Source organism: Phyllobates terribilis, unplaced genomic scaffold, assembly GCF_046119375.1.
Source record: "Phyllobates terribilis strain yellow unplaced genomic scaffold, ASM4611937v1 Scaffold_10__3_contigs__length_209671492, whole genome shotgun sequence".
Taxonomy (NCBI): Eukaryota; Metazoa; Chordata; class Amphibia; order Anura; family Dendrobatidae; genus Phyllobates; species Phyllobates terribilis.
In genome coordinates this window covers 27,641,563-27,665,163 of record NW_027362770.1, presented here as the reverse complement: position 1 = coordinate 27,665,163, position 23,601 = coordinate 27,641,563, and positions in this window count along the sequence as shown.

Genomic DNA, 23,601 nt, shown 5'->3' with positions numbered 1-23,601 from the left:
TCACCTTCTCAGTGTTTGGCCCCTGACCTCCAGGGCCCCTGCATTATTAGTATTTGTCCTGTTTCCTGTTACATTCTCAGTGTTTGGCCCCTGACCTCCTGGGCCCCTGCATTATTAGTATTTGTCACATTCTTAGTGTTTGGCCCCTGACCTTCTGGGCCCCTTCATTATTAGTATTTGACCAGTTTCCTGTCACCTTCTCCGTGTTTGGCCCCTGACCTCCTGGGCCCCTGCATTATTAGCATTTGTCCAGTTTCCTGTCACCTTCTCAGTGTTTGGCCCCTGACCTCCTGGGCCCCTGCATTATTAGTATTTGTCCCGTTTCCTGTCACATTCTCAGTATTTGGCCCCTGACCTCCTGGGCCCCTGCATTATTAGTATTTGTCCTGTTTCCTGTTACATTCTCAGTGTTTGGCCCCTGACCTCCTGGGCCCCTGCATTATTAGTATTTGTCACATTCTTAGTGTTTGGCCCCTGACCTTCTGGGCCCCTGCATTATTAGTATTTGTCACGTTTCCTTTCACATTCTCAGTGTTTGGCCCCTGACCTCCTGGGCCCCTGCATTATTAGTATTTGTCCCAGTCACATTCTCAGTGTTTGGCCCCTGACCTCCTGGGCCCCTGCATTATTAGCATTTGTCCAGTTTCCTGTCACATTCTCAGTGTTTGGCCCCTGACATCCTGGGCCCCTGCATTATTAGTATTTGTCCCGTTTCCTGTCACATTCTCAGTGTTTGGCCCCTGCTTTATTAGTATTTGTCCCGTTTCCTGTCACCTTCTCAGTGTTTGGCCCCTGACCTTCAGGGCCCCTGCATTATTAGTATTTGTCCTGTTTCCTGTTACATTCTCAGTGTTTGGCCCCTGACCTCCTGGGCCCCTGCATTATTAGTATTTGTCACATTCTTAGTGTTTGGCCCCTGACCTTCTGGTCCCCTTCATTATTAGTATTTGTCCAGTTTCCTGTCACCTTCTCCGTGTTTGGCCCCTGACCTCCTGGGCCCCTGCATTATTAGCATTTGTCCAGTTTCCTGTCACCTTCTCAGTGTTTGGCCCCTGACCTCCTGGGCCCCTGCATTATTAGTATTTGTCCCGTTTCCTGTCACATTCTCAGTATTTGGCCCCTGACCTCCTGGGCCCCTGCATTATTAGTATTTGTCCTGTTTCCTGTTACATTCTCAGTGTTTGGCCCCTGACCTCCTGGGCCCCTGCATTATTAGTATTTGTCACATTCTTAGTGTTTGGCCCCTGACCTTCTGGGCCCCTGCATTATTAGTATTTGTCACATTTCCTGTCACATTCTCAGTGTTTGGCCCCTGACCTCCTGGGCCCCTGCATTATTAGTATTTGTCCCAGTCACATTCTCAGTGTTTGGCCTCTGACCTCCTGGGCCCCTGCATTATTAGCATTTGTCCAGTTTCCTGTCACATTCTCAGTGTTTGGCCCCTGACATCCTGGACCCCTGAATTATTAGTATTTGTCCCGTTTCCTGTCACATTCTCAGTGTTTGGCTCCTGACCTCCTGGGCCTCTGCATTATTAGTATTTGTCCAGTTTCCTGTCACCTTCTCAGTGTTTGGCCCCTGACCTCCTGGGCCCCTGCATTATTAGTATTTGTCCCGTTTCCTGTCACATTCTCAGTGTTTGGCCCCTGACCTCCTGGGCCCCTGCATTATTAGTATTTGTCCCGTTTCCTGTCACATTTTCAGTGTTTGGCCCCTGACCTCCTGGGCCCCTGCATTATTAGTATTTGTCCCGTTTCTTGTCACATTCTCAGTGTTTGGCCCCTGATCTCCTGGGCCCCTGCATTATTAGTATTTGTCCAGTTTCCTGTCACACTCTCAGTGTTTGGCCCCTGACCTCCTGCGCCCCTGCATTATTAGTATTTGTCCCGTTTCCTGTCACATTCTCAGTGTTTGGCCCCTGACCTCCTGGGCCCCTGCATTATTAGTATTTGTCCCGTTTCCTGTCACATTCTCAGTGTTTGGCCCCTGCTTTATTAGTATTTGTCCCGTTTCCTGTCACCTTCTCAGTGTTTGGCCCCTGACCTCCAGGGCCCCTGCATTATTAGTATTTGTCCTGTTTCCTGTTACATTCTCAGTGTTTGGCCCCTGACCTCCTGGGCCCCTGCATTATTAGTATTTGTCACATTCTTAGTGTTTGGCCCCTGACCTTCTGGGCCCCTTCATTATTAGTATTTGTCCAGTTTCCTGTCACCTTCTCCGTGTTTGGCCCCTGACCTCCTGGGCCCCTGCATTATTAGCATTTGTCCAGTTTCCTGTCACCTTCTCAGTGTTTGGCCCCTGACCTCCTGGGCCCCTGCATTATTAGTATTTGTCCCGTTTCCTGTCACATTCTCAGTATTTGGCCCCTGACCTCCTGGGCCCCTGCATTATTAGTATTTGTCCCATTTCTTGTCACATTCTCAGTGTTTGGCCCCTGACCTCCTGGGCCCCTGCATTATTAGTATTTGTCCAGTTTCCTGTCACACTCTCAGTGTTTGGCCCCTGACCTCCTGGACCCCCGCATTATTAGTATTTGTCCCGTTTCCTGTCACATTCTCAGTGTTTGGCCCCTGACCTCCTGGGCCCGTGCATTATTAGTATATGTCCCGTTTCCTGTCACCTTCTCAGTGTTTGGCCCCTGACCTCCTGGGCCCCTGCATTATTAGTATTTGTCCAGTTTCCTGTCACATTCTCAGTGTTTGGCCCCTGACCTCCTGGGCCCCTGCATTATTAGCATTTGTCCAGTTTCCTGTCACATTCTCAGTGTTTGGCCCCTGACCTCCTGGGCCCCTGCATTATTAGTATTTGTCCCAGTCACATTCTTAGTGTTTGGCCCCTGACCTCCTGGGCCCCTGCATTATTAGTATTTGTCCCGTTTCCTGCCACATTCTCAGTATTTGGCCCCTGACCTCCTGGGCCCCTGCATTATTAGTATTTGTCCAGTTTCCTGTCACATTCTCAGTGTTTGGCCCCTGACCTCCTGGGCCCCTGCATTATTAGTATTTGTCCCGTTTCCTGTCACATTCTCAGTGTTTGGCCCATGACCTCCTGGGCCCCTGCATTATTAGTATTTGTCCCGTTTCCTGTCACATTCTCAGTGTTTGGCCCCTGACCTCCTGGGCCACTGCATTATTAGTATTTGTCCCAGTCACATTCTCAGTGTTTGGCCCCTGACCTCCTGGGCCCCTGCGTTATTAGCATTTGTCCAGTTTCCTGTCACATTCTCAGTGTTTGGCCCCTGACCTCCTGGGCCCCTGCATTATTAGTATTTGTCCCGTTTCCTGTCACATTCTCAGTGTTTGGCCCCTGACCTCCTGGGCCCCTGCATTATTAGTATTTGTCCCGTTTCCTGTCACATTCTCAGTGTTTGGCCCCTGACCTCCTGGGCCCCTGTATTATTATTATTTGTCCCGCTTCCTGTCACATTCTCAGTGTTTGGCCCCTGACCTCCTTGGCCCCTGCATTATTAGTATTTGTCCCGTTTCCTGTCACATTCTCAGTGTTTGGCCCCTGATCTCCTGGGCCCCTGCATTATTAGTATTTGTCCAGTTTCCTGTCACACTCTCAGTGTTTGGCCCCTGACCTCCTGGGCCCCTGCATTATTAGTATTTGTCCCGTTTCCTGTCACATTCTCAGTGTTTGGCCCCTGCTTTATTAGTATTTGTCCCGTTTCCTGTCACCTTCTCAGTGTTTGGCCCCTGACCTCCAGGGCCCCTGCATTATTAGTATTTGTCCTGTTTCCTGTTACATTCTCAGTGTTTGGCCCCTGACCTCCTGGGCCCCTGCATTATTAGTATTTGTCACATTTTTAGTGTTTGGCCCCTGACCTTCTGGGCCCCTTCATTATTAGTATTTGTCCAGTTTCCTGTCACCTTCTCCGTGTTTGGCCCCTGACCTCCTGGGCCCCTGCATTATTAGCATTTGTCCAGTTTCCTGTCACCTTCTCAGTGTTTGGCCCCTGACCTCCTGGGCCCCTGCATTATTAGTATTTGTCCCGTTTCCTGTCACATTCTCAGTATTTGGCCCCTGACCTCCTGGCCCCCTGCATTATTAGTATTTGTCCTGTTTCCTGTTACATTCTCAGTGTTTGGCCCCTGACCTCCTGGGCCCCTGCATTATTAGTATTTGTCACATTCTTAGTGTTTGGACCCTGACCTTCTGGGCCCCTGCATTATTAATATTTGTCACGTTTCCTGTCACATTCTCAGTGTTTGGCCCCTGACCTCCTGGGCCCCTGCATTATTAGTATTTGTCCCAGTCACATTCTCAGTGTTTGGCCCCTGACCTCCTGGGCCCCTGCATTATTAGCATTTGTCCAGTTTCCTGTCACATTCTCAGTGTTTGGCCCCTGACATCCTGGGCCCCTGCATTATTAGTATTTGTCCCGTTTCCTGTCACATTCTCAGTGTTTGGCCCCTGCTTTATTAGTATTTGTCCCGTTTCCTGTCACATTCCCAGTGTTTGGCCCCTGCTTTATTAGTATTTGTCCCGTTTCCTGTCACATTCTCAGTGTTTGGCCCCTGCTTTATTAGTATTTGTCCCGTTTCCTGTCACCTTCTCAGTGTTTGGCCCCTGACTTCCAGGGCCCCTGCATTATTAGTATTTGTCCTGTTTCCTGTTACATTCTCAGTGTTTGGCCCCTGACATCCTGGGCCCCTGCATTATTAGTATTTGTCCCGTTTCCTGTCACATTCTCAGTGTTTGGCCCCTGCTTTATTAGTATTTGTCCCGTTTCCTGTCACCTTCTCAGTGTTTGGCCCCTGACCTTCAGGGCCCCTGCATTATTAGTATTTGTCCTGTTTCCTGTTACATTCTCAGTGTTTGGCCCCTGACCTCCTGGGCCCCTGCATTATTAGTATTTGTCCCAGTCACATTCTCAGTGCTTGGCCCCTGATCTCCTGGGCCCCTGCATTATTAGCATTTGTCCAGTTTCCTGTCACATTCTCATTGTTTGGCCCCTGACCTCCTGGGCCCCTGCATTATTAGTATTTGTCCAGTTTCCTGTCACATTCTCAGTGTTTGGCCCCTGACCTCCTGGGCCCCTGCATTATTAGTATTTGTCCCGTTTCCTGTCACATTCTCAGTGTTTGGCCCCTGACCTCCTGGGCCCCTGCATTATTAGTGTTTATCCCTTTTCCTGTCACATTCTCAGTGTTTGGCCCCTGACCTCCTGGGCCCCTGCATTATTAGTATTTGTTCAGTTTCCTGTCACACTCTCAGTGTTTGGCCCCTGACCTCCTGGACCCCTGCATTATTAGTATTTGTCTCGTTTCCTGTCACATTCTCAGTGTTTGGCCCCTGACCTCCTGGGCCCCTGCATTATTAGTATTTGTCCCGTTTCCTGTCACATTCTCAGTGTTTGGCCCCTGACCTCCTCGGCCCCTGCATTATTAGTATTTGTCCCGTTTCCTGTCACCTTCTCAGTGTTTGGCCCCTGACCTCCAGGGCCCCTGCATTATTAGTATTTGTCCTGTTTCCTGTTACATTCTCAGTGTTTGGCCCCTGACCTCCTGGGCCCCTGCATTATTAGTATTTGTCACATTCTTAGTGTTTGGCCCCTGACCTTCTGCGCCCCTGCATTATTAGTATTTGTCACGTTTCCTGTCACATTCTCAGTGTTTGGCCCCTGACCTCCTGGGCCCCTGCATTATTAGCATTTGTCCAGTTTCCTGTCACATTCTCAGTGTTTGGCCCCTGACCTCCTGCATTATTAACATTTGTCCAGTTTCCTGTCACCTTCTCAGTGTTTGGCCCCTGACCTCCTAGGCCCCTGCATTATTAGTATTTGTCCCGTTTCCTGTCACATTCTCAGTATTTGGCCCCTGACCTCCTGGGCCCCTGCATTATTAGTATTTGTCCAGTTTCCTGTCACATTCTCAGTGTTTGGCCCCTGACCTCCTGGGCCCCTGCATTATTAGTATTTGTCCTGTTTCCTGTCACCTTCTCAGTGTTTGGCCCCTGACCTCCAGGGCCCCTGCATTATTAGTATTTGTCCTGTTTCCTGTTACATTCTCAGTGTTTGGCCCCTGACCTCCTGGGCCCCTGCATTATTAGTATTTGTCACATTCTTACTGTTTGGCCCCTGACCTTCTGGGCCCCTGCATTATTAGTATTTGTCACGTTTCCTGTCACATTCTCAGTGTTTGGCCCCTGACCTCCTGGGCCCCTGCATTATTAGCATTTGTCCAGTTTCCTGTCACATTCTCAGTGTTTGGCCCCTGACCTCCTGGGCCCCTGCATTATTAGTATTTGTCCCGTTTCCTGTCACATTCTCAGTGTTTGGCCCCTGACCTCCTGGGCCCCTGCATTATTAGTATTTGTCCCGTTTCCTGTCACATTCTCAGTGTTTGGCCCCTGACCTCCTGGGCCCCTGCATTATTAGTATTTGTCCCAGTCACATTCTCAGTGTTTGGCCCCTGACCTGCTGGGCCCCTGCATTATTAGCATTTGTCCAGTTTCCTGTCACCTTCTCAGTGTTTGGCCCCTGACCTCCAGGGCCACTGCATTATTAGTATTTGTCCTGTTTACTGTTACATTCTCAGTGTTTGGCCCCTGACCTCCTGGGCCCCTGCATTATTAGTATTTGTCACATTCTTAGTGTTTGGCCCCTGACCTTCTGGGCCCCTGCATTATTAGTATTTGTCACGTTTCCTGTCACATTCTCAGTGTTTGGCCCCTGACCTCCAGGGCCCCTGCATTATTAGCATTTGTCCAGCTTCCTGTCACATTCTCAGTGTTTGGCCCCTGACCTCCTGGGCCCCTGCATTATTAGTATTTGTCCCGTTTCCTGTCACATTCTCAGTGTTTGGCCCCTGACCTCCTGGGCCCCTGCATTATTAATATTTGTCCCGTTTCCTGTCACATTCTCAGTGTTTGGCCCCTGACCTCCTAGGCCCCTGCATTATTAGTATTTGTCCCAGTCACATTCTCAGTGTTTGGCCCCTGACCTCCTGGGCCCCTGCATTATTAGCATTTGTCCAGTTTCCTGTCACATTCTCAGTGTTTGGCCCCTGACCTCCTGGGCCCCTGCATTATTAGTATTTGTCCAGTTTCCTGTCACATTCTCAGTGTTTGGCCCCTGACCTCCTGGGCCCCTGCATTATTAGTATTTGTCCCGTTTCCTGTCACATTCTCAGTGTTTGGCCCCTGACCTCCTGGGCCCCTGCATTATTAGTGTTTGTCCCTTTTCCTGTCACATTCTCAGTGTTTGGCTCCTGACCTCCTGGGCCCCTGCATTATTAGTATTTGTTCAGTTTCCTGTCACACTCTCAGTGTTTGGCCCCTGACCTCCTGGACCCCTGCATTATTAGTATTTGTCCCGTTTCCTGTCACATTCTCAGTGTTTGGCCCCTGACCTCCTGGGCCCCTGCATTATTAGTATTTGTCCCGTTTCCTGTCACATTCTCAGTGTTTGGCCCCTGACCTCCTCGGCCCCTGCATTATTAGTATTTGTCCGGTTTCATGTCACATTCTCAGTGTTTGGCCTCTGACCTCCTGGGCCCCTGCATTATTAGTATTTGTCCCGTTTCCTGTCACATTCTCAGTGTTTGGCTCGTGACCTCCTGGGCCCCTGCATTATTAGTATTTGTCCAGTTTCCTGTCACCTTCTCAGTGTTTGGCCCCTGACCTCCTGGGCCCCTGCATTATTAGTATTTGTCCCGTTTCCTATCACATTCTCAGTGTTTGGCCCCTGACCTCCTGGGCCCCTGCATTATTAGTATTTGTCCCGTTTCCTGTCACATTCTCAGTGTTTGGCCCCTGCTTTATTAGTATTTGTCCCGTTTCCTGTCACCTTCTCAGTGTTTGGCCCCTGACCTCCAGGGCCCCTGCATTATTAGTATTTGTCCTGTTTCCTGTTACATTCTCAGTGTTTGGCCCCTGACCTCCTGGGCCCCTGCATTATTAGTATTTGTCACATTTTTAGTGTTTGGCCCCTGACCTTCTGGGCCCCTTCATTATTAGTATTTGTCCAGTTTCCTGTCACCTTCTCCGTGTTTGGCCCCTGACCTCCTGGGCCCCTGCATTATTAGCATTTGTCCAGTTTCCTGTCACCTTCTCAGTGTTTGGCCCCTGACCTCCTGGGCCCCTGCATTATTAGTATTTGTCCCGTTTCCTGTCACATTCTCAGTATTTGGCCCCTGACCTCCTGGCCCCCTGCATTATTAGTATTTGTCCTGTTTCCTGTTACATTCTCAGTGTTTGGCCCCTGACCTCCTGGGCCCCTGCATTATTAGTATTTGTCACATTCTTAGTGTTTGGCCCCTGACCTTCTGGGCCCCTGCATTATTAATATTTGTCACGTTTCCTGTCACATTCTCAGTGTTTGGCCCCTGACCTCCTGGGCCCCTGCATTATTAGTATTTGTCCCAGTCACATTCTCAGTGTTTGGCCCCTGACCTCCTGGGCCCCTGCATTATTAGCATTTGTCCAGTTTCCTGTCACATTCTCAGTGTTTGGCCCCTGACATCCTGGGCCCCTGCATTATTAGTATTTGTCCCGTTTCCTGTCACATTCTCAGTGTTTGGCCCCTGCTTTATTAGTATTTGTCCCGTTTCCTGTCACATTCCCAGTGTTTGGCCCCTGCTTTATTAGTATTTGTCCCGTTTCCTGTCACATTCTCAGTGTTTGGCCCCTGCTTTATTAGTATTTGTCCCGTTTCCTGTCACCTTCTCAGTGTTTGGCCCCTGACTTCCAGGGCCCCTGCATTATTAGTATTTGTCCTGTTTCCTGTTACATTCTCAGTGTTTGGCCCCTGACATCCTGGGCCCCTGCATTATTAGTATTTGTCCCGTTTCCTGTCACATTCTCAGTGTTTGGCCCCTGCTTTATTAGTATTTGTCCCGTTTCCTGTCACCTTCTCAGTGTTTGGCCCCTGACCTTCAGGGCCCCTGCATTATTAGTATTTGTCCTGTTTCCTGTTACATTCTCAGTGTTTGGCCCCTGACCTCCTGGGCCCCTGCATTATTAGTATTTGTCACATTCTTAGTGTTTGGCCCCTGACCTTCTGGTCCCCTTCATTATTAGTATTTGTCCAGTTTCCTGTCACCTTCTCCGTGTTTGGCCCCTGACCTCCTGGGCCCCTGCATTATTAGCATTTGTCCAGTTTCCTGTCACCTTCTCAGTGTTTGGCCCCTGACCTCCTGGGCCCCTGCATTATTAGTATTTGTCCCGTTTCCTGTCACATTCTCAGTATTTGGCCCCTGACCTCCTGGGCCCCTGCATTATTAGTATTTGTCCTGTTTCCTGTTACATTCTCAGTGTTTGGCCCCTGACCTCCTGGGCCCCTGCATTATTAGTATTTGTCACATTCTTAGTGTTTGGCCCCTGACCTTCTGGGCCCCTGCATTATTAGTATTTGTCACATTTCCTGTCACATTCTCAGTGTTTGGCCCCTGACCTCCTGGGCCCCTGCATTATTAGTATTTGTCCCAGTCACATTCTCAGTGTTTGGCCTCTGACCTCCTGGGCCCCTGCATTATTAGCATTTGTCCAGTTTCCTGTCACATTCTCAGTGTTTGGCCCCTGACATCCTGGACCCCTGAATTATTAGTATTTGTCCCGTTTCCTGTCACATTCTCAGTGTTTGGCTCCTGACCTCCTGGGCCTCTGCATTATTAGTATTTGTCCAGTTTCCTGTCACCTTCTCAGTGTTTGGCCCCTGACCTCCTGGGCCCCTGCATTATTAGTATTTGTCCCGTTTCCTGTCACATTCTCAGTATTTGGCCCCTGACCTCCTGGCCCCCTGCATTATTAGTATTTGTCCTGTTTCCTGTTACATTCTCAGTGTTTGGCCCCTGACCTCCTGGGCCCCTGCATTATTAGTATTTGTCACATTCTTAGTGTTTGGCCCCTGACCTTCTGGGCCCCTGCATTATTAATATTTGTCACGTTTCCTGTCACATTCTCAGTGTTTGGCCCCTGACCTCCTGGGCCCCTGCATTATTAGTATTTGTCCCAGTCACATTCTCAGTGTTTGGCCCCTGACCTCCTGGGCCCCTGCATTATTAGTGACGCGCCCCTGGGCCTGTGTCGCGCTGCGTTGCGCACGCGGGAGCCTACCCGGAGCCGGATCAGTGGAGGGTTGTAGTCTCGTGGCGGTGACCCGGTCCGTGCCCAGGGAGTAAAACTAGACGGCAGTCTATTAGTAGTAAATAGTTGAGGACTACGCCACCCGTTGAGTGCAGCCAGGGAGCTGCTGCTGCAGGGCAGACCGCTGAGGCCGGTGGTAGGAATGTGCAGCGTGATAGTATAACCCCCAACGGGAGGGGTATGGCCTCAGGGCAGCCGACGTGGATGATGGGGGTAGCAGGAACCACTCAGAGACGGTACGGTGTAGTTCAGGGTCTTTACTGGTAACAACGACAGACCCTCCCGGAGTACTTGCTAGCAAACGGGGCCTGGTCAGTCTTTGAGCAGATGGGATCTCCCCTGGCCAGGCGTAGTTGTAGGCCTCCCAAACTGACTGTACTCTTCTGGCTACCTTGCTAGAAGCTGATGTAAGTAGCCCACGTCCCTGAGTGTACCGTGTGGTGCTCACCCGTATGGCCGGTGACTCGGGGCCTTCTAATGGCTTCCGCTCCACGATGGCGGTGCTGGTCCCACGCGTGTGACCGTGCCTTCGGGCTTCTGGGCCAGAGGACCTGAAATCCCCTGCCTGACGGATTCTGCTGCTGGGTAGGAGTTAGTCCCCACAGCCTCGGACTCCGGGTCCGGTAAAGAATCTTCTTAGTCAGGGCGAACTCTGCAGCTGCCAGCCCCTGACTCCTTGTAACTCTGCTGTTTCCTATGCTGCTTCTTGTCTCCACTCTCCTTGTCCCCAGGCTCAGGCCCCTGGACAGGGCCTGCCTGTGGAGCAGAGCCCATAGAGCAGCTCTGCTCCCTGTCTTCTCCTCTCAGAACTCCCTACCCTGCCTCAGCCCCAGGTTTATATAGGGGAAGTCCTTCCCCTCCCAAGACTGGGCAGGAGGTGTGGCATGCACAGGATCCCTGACCAAAGGACCTCCCACCTGCTCTCAGACGTAATATCTCTATCACTGTGGCAACCAGACCCCTGGGGTGTCACATTAGCATTTGTCCAGTTTCCTGTCACATTCTCAGTGTTTGGCCCCTGACATCCTGGGCCCCTGCATTATTAGTATTTGTCCCGTTTCCTGTCACATTCTCAGTGTTTGGCCCCTGCTTTATTAGTATTTGTCCCGTTTCCTGTCACATTCTCAGTGTTTGGCCCCTGCTTTATTAGTATTTGTCCCGTTTCCTGTCACATTCTCAGTGTTTGGCCCCTGCTTTATTAGTATTTGTCCCGTTTCCTGTCACCTTCTCAGTGTTTGGCCCCTGACCTCCAGGGCCCCTGCATTATTAGTATTTGTCCTGTTTCCTGTTACATTCTCAGTGTTTGGCCCCTGACCTCCTGGGCCCCTACATTATTAGTATTTGTCACATTCTTAGTGTTTGGCCCCTGACCTTCTGGCCCCCTTCATTATTAGTATTTGTCCAGTTTCCTGTCACCTTCTCCGTGTTTGGCCCCTGACCTCCTGGGCCCCTGCATTATTAGCATTTGTCCAGTTTCCTGTCACCTTCTCAGTGTTTGGCCCCTGACCTCCTGGGCCCCTGCATTATTAGTATTTGTCCCGTTTCCTGTCACATTCTCAGTATTTGGCCCCTGACCTCCTGGGCCCCTGCATTATTAGTATTTGTCCTGTTTCCTGTTACATTCTCAGTGTTTGGCCCCTGACCTCCTGGGCCCCTGCATTATTAGTATTTGTCACATTCTTAGTGTTTGGCCCCTGACCTTCTGGGCCCCTGCATTATTAGTATTTGTCACGTTTCCTGTCACATTCTCAGTGTTTGGCCCCTGACCTCCTGGGCCCCTGCATTATTAGTATTTGTCCCAGTCACATTCTCAGTGTTTGGCCCCTGACCTCCTGGGCCCCTGCATTATTAGTATTTGTCCCGTTTCCTGTCACATTCTCAGTGTTTGGCCCCTGCTTTATTAGTATTTGTCCCGTTTCCTGTCACCTTCTCAGTGTTTGGCCCCTGACCTCCAGAGCCCCTGCATTATTAGTATTTGTCCTGTTTCCTGTTACATTCTCAGTGTTTGGCCCCTGACCTCCTCGGCCCCTGCATTATTAGTATTTGTCACATTCTTAGTGTTTGGCCCCTGACCTTCTGGGCCCCTTCATTATTAGTATTTGACCAGTTTCCTGTCACCTTCTCCGTGTTTGGCCCCTGACCTCCTGGGCCCCTGCATTATTAGCATTTGTCCAGTTTCCTGTCACCTTCTCAGTGTTTGGCCCCTGACCTCCTGGGCCCCTGCATTATTAGTATTTGTCCCGTTTCCTGTCACATTCTCAGTATTTGGCCCCTGACCTCCTGGGCCCCTGCATTATTAGTATTTGTCCTGTTTCCTGTTACATTCTCAGTGTTTGGCCCCTGACTTCCTGGGCCCCTGCATTATTAGTATTTGTCACATTCTTAGTGTTTGGCCCCTGACCTTCTGGGCCCCTGCATTATTAGTATTTGTCACGTTTCCTTTCACATTCTCAGTGTTTGGCCCCTGACCTTCTGGGCCCCTGCATTATTAGTATTTGTCCCAATCACATTCTCAGTGTTTGGCCCCTGACCTCCTGGGCCCCTGCATTATTAGCATTTGTCCAGTTTCCTGTCACATTCTCAGTGTTTGGCCCCTGACATCCTGGGCCCCTGCATTATTAGTATTTGTCCCGTTTCCTGTCACATTCTCAGTGTTTGGCCCCTGCTTTATTAGTATTTGTCCCGTTTCCTGTCACCTTCTCAGTGTTTGGCCCCTGACCTTCAGGGCCCCTGCATTATTAGTATTTGTCCTGTTTCCTGTTACATTCTCAGTGTTTGGCCCCTGACCTCCTGGGCCCCTGCATTATTAGTATTTGTCACATTCTTAGTGTTTGGCCCCTGACCTTCTGGTCCCCTTCATTATTAGTATTTGTCCAGTTTCCTGTCACCTTCTCCGTGTTTGGCCCCTGACCTCCTGGGCCCCTGCATTATTAGCATTTGTCCAGTTTCCTGTCACCTTCTCAGTGTTTGGCCCCTGACCTCCAGGGCCCCTGCATTATTAGTATTTGTCCTGTTTCCTGTTACATTCTCAGTGTTTGGCCCCTGACCTCCTGGGCCCCTGCATTATTAGTATTTGTCACATTCTTAGTGTTTGGCCCCTGACCTTCTGGGCCCCTTCATTATTAGTATTTGTCCAGTTTCCTGTCACCTTCTCCGTGTTTGGCCCCTGACCTCCTGGGCCCCTGCATTATTAGCATTTGTCCAGTTTCCTGTCACCTTCTCAGTGTTTGGCCCCTGACCTCCTGGGCCCCTGCATTATTAGTATTTGTCCCGTTTCCTGTCACATTCTCAGTATTTGGCCCCTGACCTCCTGGGCCCCTGCATTATTAGTATTTGTCCCATTTCCTGTCACATTCTCAGTGTTTGGCCCCTGACCTCCTGGGCCCCTGCATTATTAGTATTTGTCCAGTTTCCTGTCGCTTTCTCAGTGTTTGGCCCCTGACTTCCTGGGCCCCTGCATTATTAGCATTTGTTCAGTTTCCTGTCACCTTCTCAGTGTTTGGCCCTTGACCTCCTGGGCCCCTGCATTATTAGTATTTGTCCCGTTTCATGTCACATTCTCAGTGTTTGGCCCCTGACCTCCTGGGCCCCTGCATTATTAGTATTTGTCCCGTTTCCTGTCACATTCTCAGTGTTTGGCCCCTGACCTCCTGGGCCCCTGCATTATTAGAATTTGTCCCGTTTCCTGTCACATTCTCAGTGTTTGGCCCCTGATCTCCTGGGCCCCTGCATTATTAGTATTTGTCCAGTTTCCTGTCACACTCTCAGTGTTTGGCCCCTGACCTCCTGGGCCCCTGCATTATTAATATTTGTCCCGTTTCCTGTCACATTCTCAGTGTTTGGCCCCTGCCTTATTAGTATTTGTCCCAGTCACATTCTCAGTGTTTGGCCCCTGACCTCCTGGGCCCCTGCATTATTAGCATTTGTCCAGTTTCCTGTCACATTCTCAGTGTTTGGCCCCTGACCTCCTGGGCCCCTGCATTATTAGTATTTGTCCAGTTTCCTGTCACATTCTCAGTGTTTGGCCCCTGACCTCCTGGGCCCCTGCATTATTAGTATTTGTCCCGTTTCCTGTCACATTCTCAGTGTTTGGCCCCTGACCTCCTGGGCCCCTGCATTATTAGTGTTTGTCCCTTTTCCTGTCACATTCTCAGTGTTTGGCCCCTGACCTCCTGGGCCCCTGCATTATTAGTATTTGTTCAGTTTCCTGTCACACTCTCAGTGTTTGGCCCCTGACCTCCTGGGCCTCTGCATTATTAGTATTTGTCCCGTTTCCTGTCACATTCTCAGTGTTTGGCTCCTGACCTCCTGAGCCCCTGCATTATTAGTATTTGTCCAGTTTCCTGTCCCCTTCTCAGTGTTTGGCCCCTGACCTCCTGGGCCCCTGCATTATTAGTATTTGTCCCGTTTCCTGTCACATTCTCAGTGTTTGGCCCCTGACCTCCTGGGCCCCTGCATTATTAGTATTTGTCCCGTTTCCTGTCACATTCTCAGTGTTTGGCCCCTGACCTCCTGGGCCCCTGCATTATTAGTATTTGTCCCGTTTCCTGTCACATTCTCAGTGCTTGGCCCCTGATCTCCTGGGCCCCTGCATTATTAGTATTTGTCCAGTTTCCTGTCACACTCTCAGTGTTTGGCCCCTGACCTCCTGGGCCCCTGCATTATTAGTATTTGTCCCGTTTCCTGTCACATTCTCAGTGTTTGGCCCCTGACCTCCTGGGCCCCTGCATTATTAGTATTTGTCCCGTTTCCTTTCACATTCTCAGTGTTTGGCCACTGCTTTATTAGTATTTGTCCTGTTTCCTGTCACCTTCTCAGTGTTTGGCCCCTGACCTCCAGGGCCCCTGCATTATTAGTATTTGTCCTGTTTCCTGTTACATTCTCAGTGTTTGGCCCCTGACCTCCTGGGCCCCTGCATTATTAGTATTTGTCACATTCTTAGTGTTTGGCCCCTGACCTTCTGGGCCCCTTCATTATTAGTATTTGTCCAGTTTCCTGTCACCTTCTCCGTGTTTGGCCCCTGACCTCCTGGGCCCCTGCATTATTAGCATTTGTCCAGTTTCCTGTCACCTTCTCAGTGTTTGGCCCCTGACCTCCTGGGCCCCTGCATTATTAGTATTTGTCCCGTTTCCTGTCACATTCTCAGTATTTGGCCCCTGACCTCCTGGGCCCCTGCATTATTAGTATTTGTCCCATTTCTTGTCACATTCTCAGTGTTTGGCCCCTGACCTCCTGGGCCCCTGCATTATTAGTATTTGTCCAGTTTCCTGTCGCTTTCTCAGTGTTTGGCCCCTGACTTCCTGGGCCCCTGCATTATTAGCATTTGTTCAGTTTCCTGTCACCTTCTCAGTGTTTGGCCCTTGACCTCCTGGGCCCCTGCATTATTAGTATTTGTCCCGTTTCCTGTCACATTCTCAGTGTTTGGCCCCTGACCTCCTGGGCCCCTGCATTATTAGTATTTGTCCCGTTTCCTGTCACATTCTCAGTGTTTGGCCCCTGACCTCCTGGGCCCCTGCATTATTAGAATTTGTCCCGTTTCCTGTCACATTCTCAGTGTTTGGCCCCTGATCTCCTGGGCCCCTGCATTATTAGTATTTGTCCAGTTTCCTGTCACACTCTCAGTGTTTGGCCCCTGACCTCCTGGGCCCCTGCATTATTAGTATTTGTCCCGTTTCCTGTCACATTCTCAGTGTTTGGCCCCTGACCTCCTGGGGCCCTGCATTATTAGTATTTGTCCCGTTTCCTGTCACATTCTCAGTGTTTGGCCCCTGCTTTATTAGTATTTGTCCCGTTTCCTGTCACCTTCTCAGTGTTTGGCCCCTGACCTCCAGGGCCCCTGCATTATTAGTATTTGTCCTGTTTCCTGTTACATTCTCAGTGTTTGGCCCCTGACCTCCTGGGCCCCTGCATTATTAGTATTTGTCACATTCTTAGTGTTTGGCCCCTGACCTTCTGGGCCCCTTCATTATTAGTATTTGACCAGTTTCCTGTCACCTTCTCCGTGTTTGGCCCCTGACCTCCTGGGCCCCTGCATTATTAGCATTTGTCCAGTTTCCTGTCACCTTCTCAGTGTTTGGCCCCTGACCTCCTGGGCCCCTGCATTATTAGTATTTGTCCCGTTTCCTGTCACATTCTCAGTATTTGGCCCCTGACCTCCTGGGCCCCTGCATTATTAGTATTTGTCCTGTTTCCTGTTACATTCTCAGTGTTTGGCCCCTGACCTCCTGGGCCCCTGCATTATTAGTATTTGTCACATTCTTAGTGTTTGGCCCCTGACCTTCTGGGCCCCTGCATTATTAGTATTTGTCACGTTTCCTTTCACATTCTCAGTGTTTGGCCCCTGACCTCCTGGGCCCCTGCATTATTAGTATTTGTCCCAGTCACATTCTCAGTGTTTGGCCCCTGACCTCCTGGGCCCCTGCATTATTAGCATTTGTCCAGTTTCCTGTCACATTCTCAGTGTTTGGCCCCTGACATCCTGGGCCCCTGCATTATTAGTATTTGTCCCGTTTACTGTCACATTCTCAGTGTTTGGCCCCTGCTTTATTAGTATTTGTCCCGTTTCCTGTCACCTTCTCAGTGTTTGGCCCCTGACCTTCAGGGCCCCTGCATTATTAGTATTTGTCCTGTTTCCTGTTACATTCTCAGTGTTTGGCCCCTGACCTCCTGGGCCCCTGCATTATTAGTATTTGTCACATTCTTAGTGTTTGGCCCCTGACCTTCTGGTCCCCTTCATTATTAGTATTTGTCCAGTTTCCTGTCACCTTCTCCGTGTTTGGCCCCTGACCTCCTGGGCCCCTGCATTATTAGCATTTGTCCAGTTTCCTGTCACCTTCTCAGTGTTTGGCCCCTGACCTCCTGGGCCCCTGCATTATTAGTATTTGTCCCGTTTCCTGTCACATTCTCAGTATTTGGCCCCTGACCTCCTGGGCCCCTGCATTATTAGTATTTGTCCTGTTTCCTGTTACATTCTCAGTGTTTGGCCCCTGACCTCCTGGGCCCCTGCATTATTAGTATTTGTCACATTCTTAGTGTTTGGCCCCTGACCTTCTGGGCCCCTGCATTATTAGTATTTGTCACATTTCCTGTCACATTCTCAGTGTTTGGCCCCTGACCTCCTGGGCCCCTGCATTATTAGTATTTGTCCCAGTCACATTCTCAGTGTTTGGCCTCTGACCTCCTGGGCCCCTGCATTATTAGCATTTGTCCAGTTTCCTGTCACATTCTCAGTGTTTGGCCCCTGACATCCTGGACCCCTGAATTATTAGTATTTGTCCCGTTTCCTGTCACATTCTCAGTGTTTGGCTCCTGACCTCCTGGGCGTCTGCATTATTAGTATTTGTCCAGTTTCCTGTCACCTTCTCAGTGTTTGGCCCCTGACCTCCTGGGCCCCTGCATTATTAGTATTTGTCCCGTTTCCTGTCACATTCTCAGTGTTTGGCCCCTGACCTCCTGGGCCCCTGCATTATTAGTATTTGTCCCGTTTCCTGTCACATTTTCAGTGTTTGGCCCCTGACCTCCTGGGCCCATGCATTATTAGTTTTGTCCCGTTTCCTGTCACATTCTCAGTGTTTGGCCCCTGATCTCCTGGGCCCCTGCATTATTAGTATTTGTCCAGTTTCCTGTCACACTCTCAGTGTTTGGCCCCTGACCTCCTGCGCCCCTGCATTATTAGTATTTGTCCCGTTTCCTGTCACATTCTCAGTGTTTGGCCCCTGACCTCCTGGGCCCCTGCATTATTAGTATTTGTCCAGTTTCCTGTCACCTTCTCCGTGTTTGGCCCCTGACCTCCTGGGCCCCTGCATTATTAGCATTTGTCCAGTTTCCTGTCACATTCTCAGTGTTTGGCCCCTGACCTCCTGGGCCCCTGCATTATTAGTATTTGTCCCGTTTCCTGTCACATTCTCAGTGTTTGGCCCCTGCTTTATTAGTATTTGTCCCGTTTCCTGTCACCTTCTCAGTGTTTGGCCCCTGACCTCCAGGGCCCCTGCATTATTAGTATTTGTCCTGTTTCCTGTTACATTCTCAGTGTTTGGCCCCTGACCTCCTGGGCCCCTGCATTATTAGTATTTGTCACATTCTTAGTGTTTGGCCCCTGACCTTCTGGGCCCCTTCATTATTAGTATTTGTCCAGTTTCCTGTCACCTTCTCCGTGTTTGGCCCCTGACCTCCTGGGCCCCTGCATTATTAGCATTTGTCCAGTTTCCTGTCACCTTCTCAGTGTTTGGCCCCTGACCTCCTGGGCCCCTGCATTATTAGTATTTGTCCCGTTTCCTGTCACATTCTCAGTATTTGGCCCCTGACCTCCTGGGCCCCTGCATTATTAGTATTTGTCCCATTTCTTGTCACATTCTCAGTGTTTGGCCCCTGACCTCCTGGGCCCCTGCATTATTAGTATTTGTCCAGTTTCCTGTCGCTTTCTCAGTGTTTGGCCCCTGACTTCCTGGGCCCCTGCATTATTAGCATTTGTTCAGTTTCCCGTCACCTTCTCAGTGTTTGGCCCTTGACCTCCTGGGCCCCTGCATTATTAGTATTTGTCCCGTTTCCTGTCACATTCTCAGTGTTTGGCCCCTGACCTCCTGGGCCCCTGCATTATTAGTATTTGTCCCGTTTCCTGTCACATTCTCAGTGTTTGGCCCCTGACCTCCTGGGCCCCTGCATTATTAGAATTTGTCCCGTTTCCTGTCACATTCTCAGTGTTTGGCCCCTGATCTCCTGGGCCCCTGCATTATTAGTATTTGTCCAGTTTCCTGTCACACTCTCAGTGTTTGGCCCCTGACCTCCTGGGCCCCTGCATTATTAGTATTTGTCCCGTTTCCTGTCACATTCTCAGTGTTTGGCCCCTGACCTCCTGGACCCCTGCATCATTAGTATTTGTCCCGTTTCCTGTCACATTCTCAGTGTTTGGCCCCTGCTTTATTAGTATTTGTCCCGTTTCCTGTCACCTTCTCAGTGTTTGGCCCCTGACCTCCAGGGCCCCTGCATTATTAGTATTTGTCCTGTTTCCTGTTACATTCTCAGTGTTTGGCCCCTGACCTCCTGGGCCCCTGCATTATTAGTATTTGTCACATTCTTAGTGTTTGGCCCCTGACCTTCTGGGCCCCTTCATTATTAGTATTTGTCCAGTTTCCTGTCACCTTCTCCGTGTTTGGCCCCTGACCTCCTGGGCCCCTGCATTATTAGCATTTGTCCAGTTTCCTGTCACCTTCTCAGTGTTTGGCCCCTGACCTCCTGGGCCCCTGCATTATTAGTATTTGTCCCGTTTCCTGTCACATTCTCAGTATTTGGCCCCTGACCTCCTGGGCCCCTGCATTATTAGTATTTGTCCCATTTCTTGTCACATTCTCAGTGTTTGGCCCCTGACCTCCTGGGCCCCTGCATTATTAGTATTTGTCCAGTTTCCTGTCGCTTTCTCAGTGTTTGGCCCCTGACTTCCTGGGCCCCTGCATTATTAGCATTTGTTCAGTTTCCTGTCACCTTCTCAGTGTTTGGCCCTTGACCTCCTGGGCCCCTGCATTATTAGTATTTGTCCCGTTTCCTGTCACATTCTCAGTGTTTGGCCCCTGACCTCCTGGGCCCCTGCATTATTAGTATTTGTCCCGTTTCCTGTCACATTCTCAGTGTTTGGCCCCTGACCTCCTGGGCCCCTGCATTATTAGAATTTGTCCCGTTTCCTGTCACATTCTCAGTGTTTGGCCCCTGATCTCCTGGGCCCCTGCATTATTAGTATTTGTCCAGTTTCCTGTCACACTCTCAGTGTTTGGCCCCTGACCTCCTGGGCCCCTGCATTATTAGTATTTGTCCCGTTTCCTGTCACATTCTCAGTGTTTGGCCCCTGACCTCCTGGGGCCCTGCATTATTAGTATTTGTCCCGTTTCCTGTCACATTCTCAGTGTTTGGCCCCTGCTTTATTAGTATTTGTCCCGTTTCCTGTCACCTTCTCAGTGTTTGGCCCCTGACCTCCAGGGCCCCTGCATTATTAGTATTTGTCCTGTTTCCTGTTACATTCTCAGTGTTTGGCCCCTGACCTCCTGGGCCCCTGCATTATTAGTATTTGTCACATTCTTAGTGTTTGGCCCCTGACCTTCTGGGCCCCTTCATTATTAGTATTTGACCAGTTTCCTGTCACCTTCTCCGTGTTTGGCCCCTGACCTCCTGGGCCCCTGCATTATTAGCATTTGTCCAGTTTCCTGTCACCTTCTCAGTGTTTGGCCCCTGACCTCCTGGGCCCCTGCATTATTAGTATTTGTCCCGTTTCCTGTCACATTCTCAGTATTTGGCCCCTGACCTCCTGGGCCCCTGCATTATTAGTATTTGTCCTGTTTCCTGTTACATTCTCAGTGTTTGGCCCCTGACCTCCTGGGCCCCTGCATTATTAGTATTTGTCACATTCTTAGTGTTTGGCCCCTGACCTTCTGGGCCCCTGCATTATTAGTATTTGTCACGTTTCCTTTCACATTCTCAGTGTTTGGCCCCTGACCTCCTGGGCCCCTGCATTATTAGTATTTGTCCCAGTCACATTCTCAGTGTTTGGCCCCTGACCTCCTGGGCCCCTGCATTATTAGCATTTGTCCAGTTTCCTGTCACATTCTCAGTGTTTGGCCCCTGACATCCTGGGCCCCTGCATTATTAGTATTTGTCCCGTTTCCTGTCACATTCTCAGTGTTTGGCCCCTGCTTTATTAGTATTTGTCCCGTTTCCTGTCACCTTCTCAGTGTTTGGCCCCTGACCTTCAGGGCCCCTGCATTATTAGTATTTGTCCTGTTTCCTGTTACATTCTCAGTGTTTGGCCCCTGACCTCCTGGGCCCCTGCATTATTAGTATTTGTCACATTCTTAGTGTTTGGCCCCTGACCTTCTGGTCCCCTTCATTATTAGTATTTGTCCAGTTTCCTGTCACCTTCTCCGTGTTTGGCCCCTGACCTCCTGGGCCCCTGCATTATTAGCATTTGTCCAGTTTCCTGTCACCTTCTCAGTGTTTGGCCCCTGACCTCCTGGGCCCCTGCATTATTAGTATTTGTCCCGTTTCCTGTCACATTCTCAGTATTTGGCCCCTGACCTCCTGGGCCCCTGCATTATTAGTATTTGTCCTGTTTCCTGTTACATTCTCAGTGTTTGGCCCCTGACCTCCTGGGCCCCTGCATTATTAGTATTTGTCACATTCTTAGTGTTTGGCCCCTGACCTTCTGGGCCCCTGCATTATTAGTATTTGTCACATTTCCTGTCACATTCTCAGTGTTTGGCCCCTGACCTCCTGGGCCCCTGCATTATTAGTATTTGTCCCAGTCACATTCTCAGTGTTTGGCCTCTGACCTCCTGGGCCCCTGCATTATTAGCATTTGTCCAGTTTCCTGTCACATTCTCAGTGTTTGGCCCCTGACATCCTGGACCCCTGAATTATTAGTATTTGTCCCGTTTCCTGTCACATTCTCAGTGTTTGGCTCCTGACCTCCTGGGCCTCTGCATTATTAGTATTTGTCCAGTTTCCTGTCACCTTCTCAGTGTTTGGCCCCTGACCTCCTGGGCCCCTGCATTATTAGTATTTGTCCCGTTTCCTGTCACATTCTCAGTGTTTGGCCCCTGACCTCCTGGGCCCCTGCATTATTAGTATTTGTCCCGTTTCCTGTCACATTTTCAGTGTTTGGCCCCTGACCTCCTGGGCCCCTGCATTATTAGTATTTGTCCCGTTTCTTGTCACATTCTCAGTGTTTGGCCCCTGATCTCCTGGGCCCCTGCATTATTAGTATTTGTCCAGTTTCCTGTCACACTCTCAGTGTTTGGCCCCTGACCTCCTGCGCCCCTGCATTATTAGTATTTGTCCCGTTTCCTGTCACATTCTCAGTGTTTGGCCCCTGACCTCCTGGGCCCCTGCATTATTAGTATTTGTCCCGTTTCCTGTCACATTCTCAGTGTTTGGCCCCTGCTTTATTAGTATTTGTCCCGTTTCCTGTCACCTTCTCAGTGTTTGGCCCCTGACCTCCAGGGCCCCTGCATTATTAGTATTTGTCCTGTTTCCTGTTACATTCTCAGTGTTTGGCCCCTGACCTCCTGGGCCCCTGCATTATTAGTATTTGTCACATTCTTAGTGTTTGGCCCCTGACCTTCTGGGCCCCTTCATTATTAGTATTTGTCCAGTTTCCTGTCACCTTCTCCGTGTTTGGCCCCTGACCTCCTGGGCCCCTGCATTATTAGCATTTGTCCAGTTTCCTGTCACCTTCTCAGTGTTTGGCCCCTGACCTCCTGGGCCCCTGCATTATTAGTATTTGTCCCGTTTCCTGTCACATTCTCAGTATTTGGCCCCTGACCTCCTGGGCCCCTGCATTATTAGTATTTGTCCCATTTCTTGTCACATTCTCAGTGTTTGGCCCCTGACCTCCTGGGCCCCTGCATTATTAGTATTTGTCCAGTTTCCTGTCGCTTTCTCAGTGTTTGGCCCCTGACTTCCTGGGCCCCTGCATTATTAGCATTTGTTCAGTTTCCTGTCACCTTCTCAGTGTTTGGCCCTTGACCTCCTGGGCCCCTGCATTATTAGTATTTGTCCCGTTTCCTGTCACATTCTCAGTGTTTGGCCCCTGACCTCCTGGGCCCCTGCATTATTAGTATTTGTCCCGTTTCCTGTCACATTCTCAGTGTTTGGCCCCTGACCTCCTGGGCCCCTGCATTATTAGAATTTGTCCCGTTTCCTGTCACATTCTCAGTGTTTGGCCCCTGATCTCCTGGGCCCCTGCATTATTAGTATTTGTCCAGTTTCCTGTCACACTCTCAGTGTTTGGCCCCTGACCTCCTGGGCCCCTGCATTATTAGTATTTGTCCCGTTTCCTGTCACATTCTCAGTGTTTGGCCCCTGACCTCCTGGGCCCCTGCATCATTAGTATTTGTCCCGTTTCCTGTCACATTCTCAGTGTTTGGCCCCTGCTTTATTAGTATTTGTCCCGTTTCCTGTCACCTTCTCAGTGTTTGGCCCCTGACCTCCAGGGCCCCTGCATTATTAGTATTTGTCCTGTTTCCTGTTACATTCTCAGTGTTTGGCCCCTGACCTCCTGGGCCCCTGCATTATTAGTATTTGTCACATTCTTAGTGTTTGGCCCCTGACCTTCTGGGCCCCTTCATTATTAGTATTTGTCCAGTTTCCTGTCACCTTCTCCGTGTTTGGCCCCTGACCTCCTGGGCCCCTGCATTATTAGCATTTGTCCAGTTTCCTGTCACCTTCTCAGTGTTTGGCCCCTGACCTCCTGGGCCCCTGCATTATTAGTATTTGTCCCGTTTCCTGTCACATTCTCAGTATTTGGCCCCTGACCTCCTGGGCCCCTGCATTATTAGTATTTGTCCTGTTTCCTGTTACATTCTCAGTGTTTGGCCCCTGACCTCCTGGGCCCCTGCATTATTAGTATTTGTCACATTCTTAGTGTTTGGCCCCTGACCTTCTGGGCCCCTGCATTATTAGTATTTGTCACGTTTCCTTTCACATTCTCAGTGTTTGGCCCCTGACCTCCTGGGCCCCTGCATTATTAGT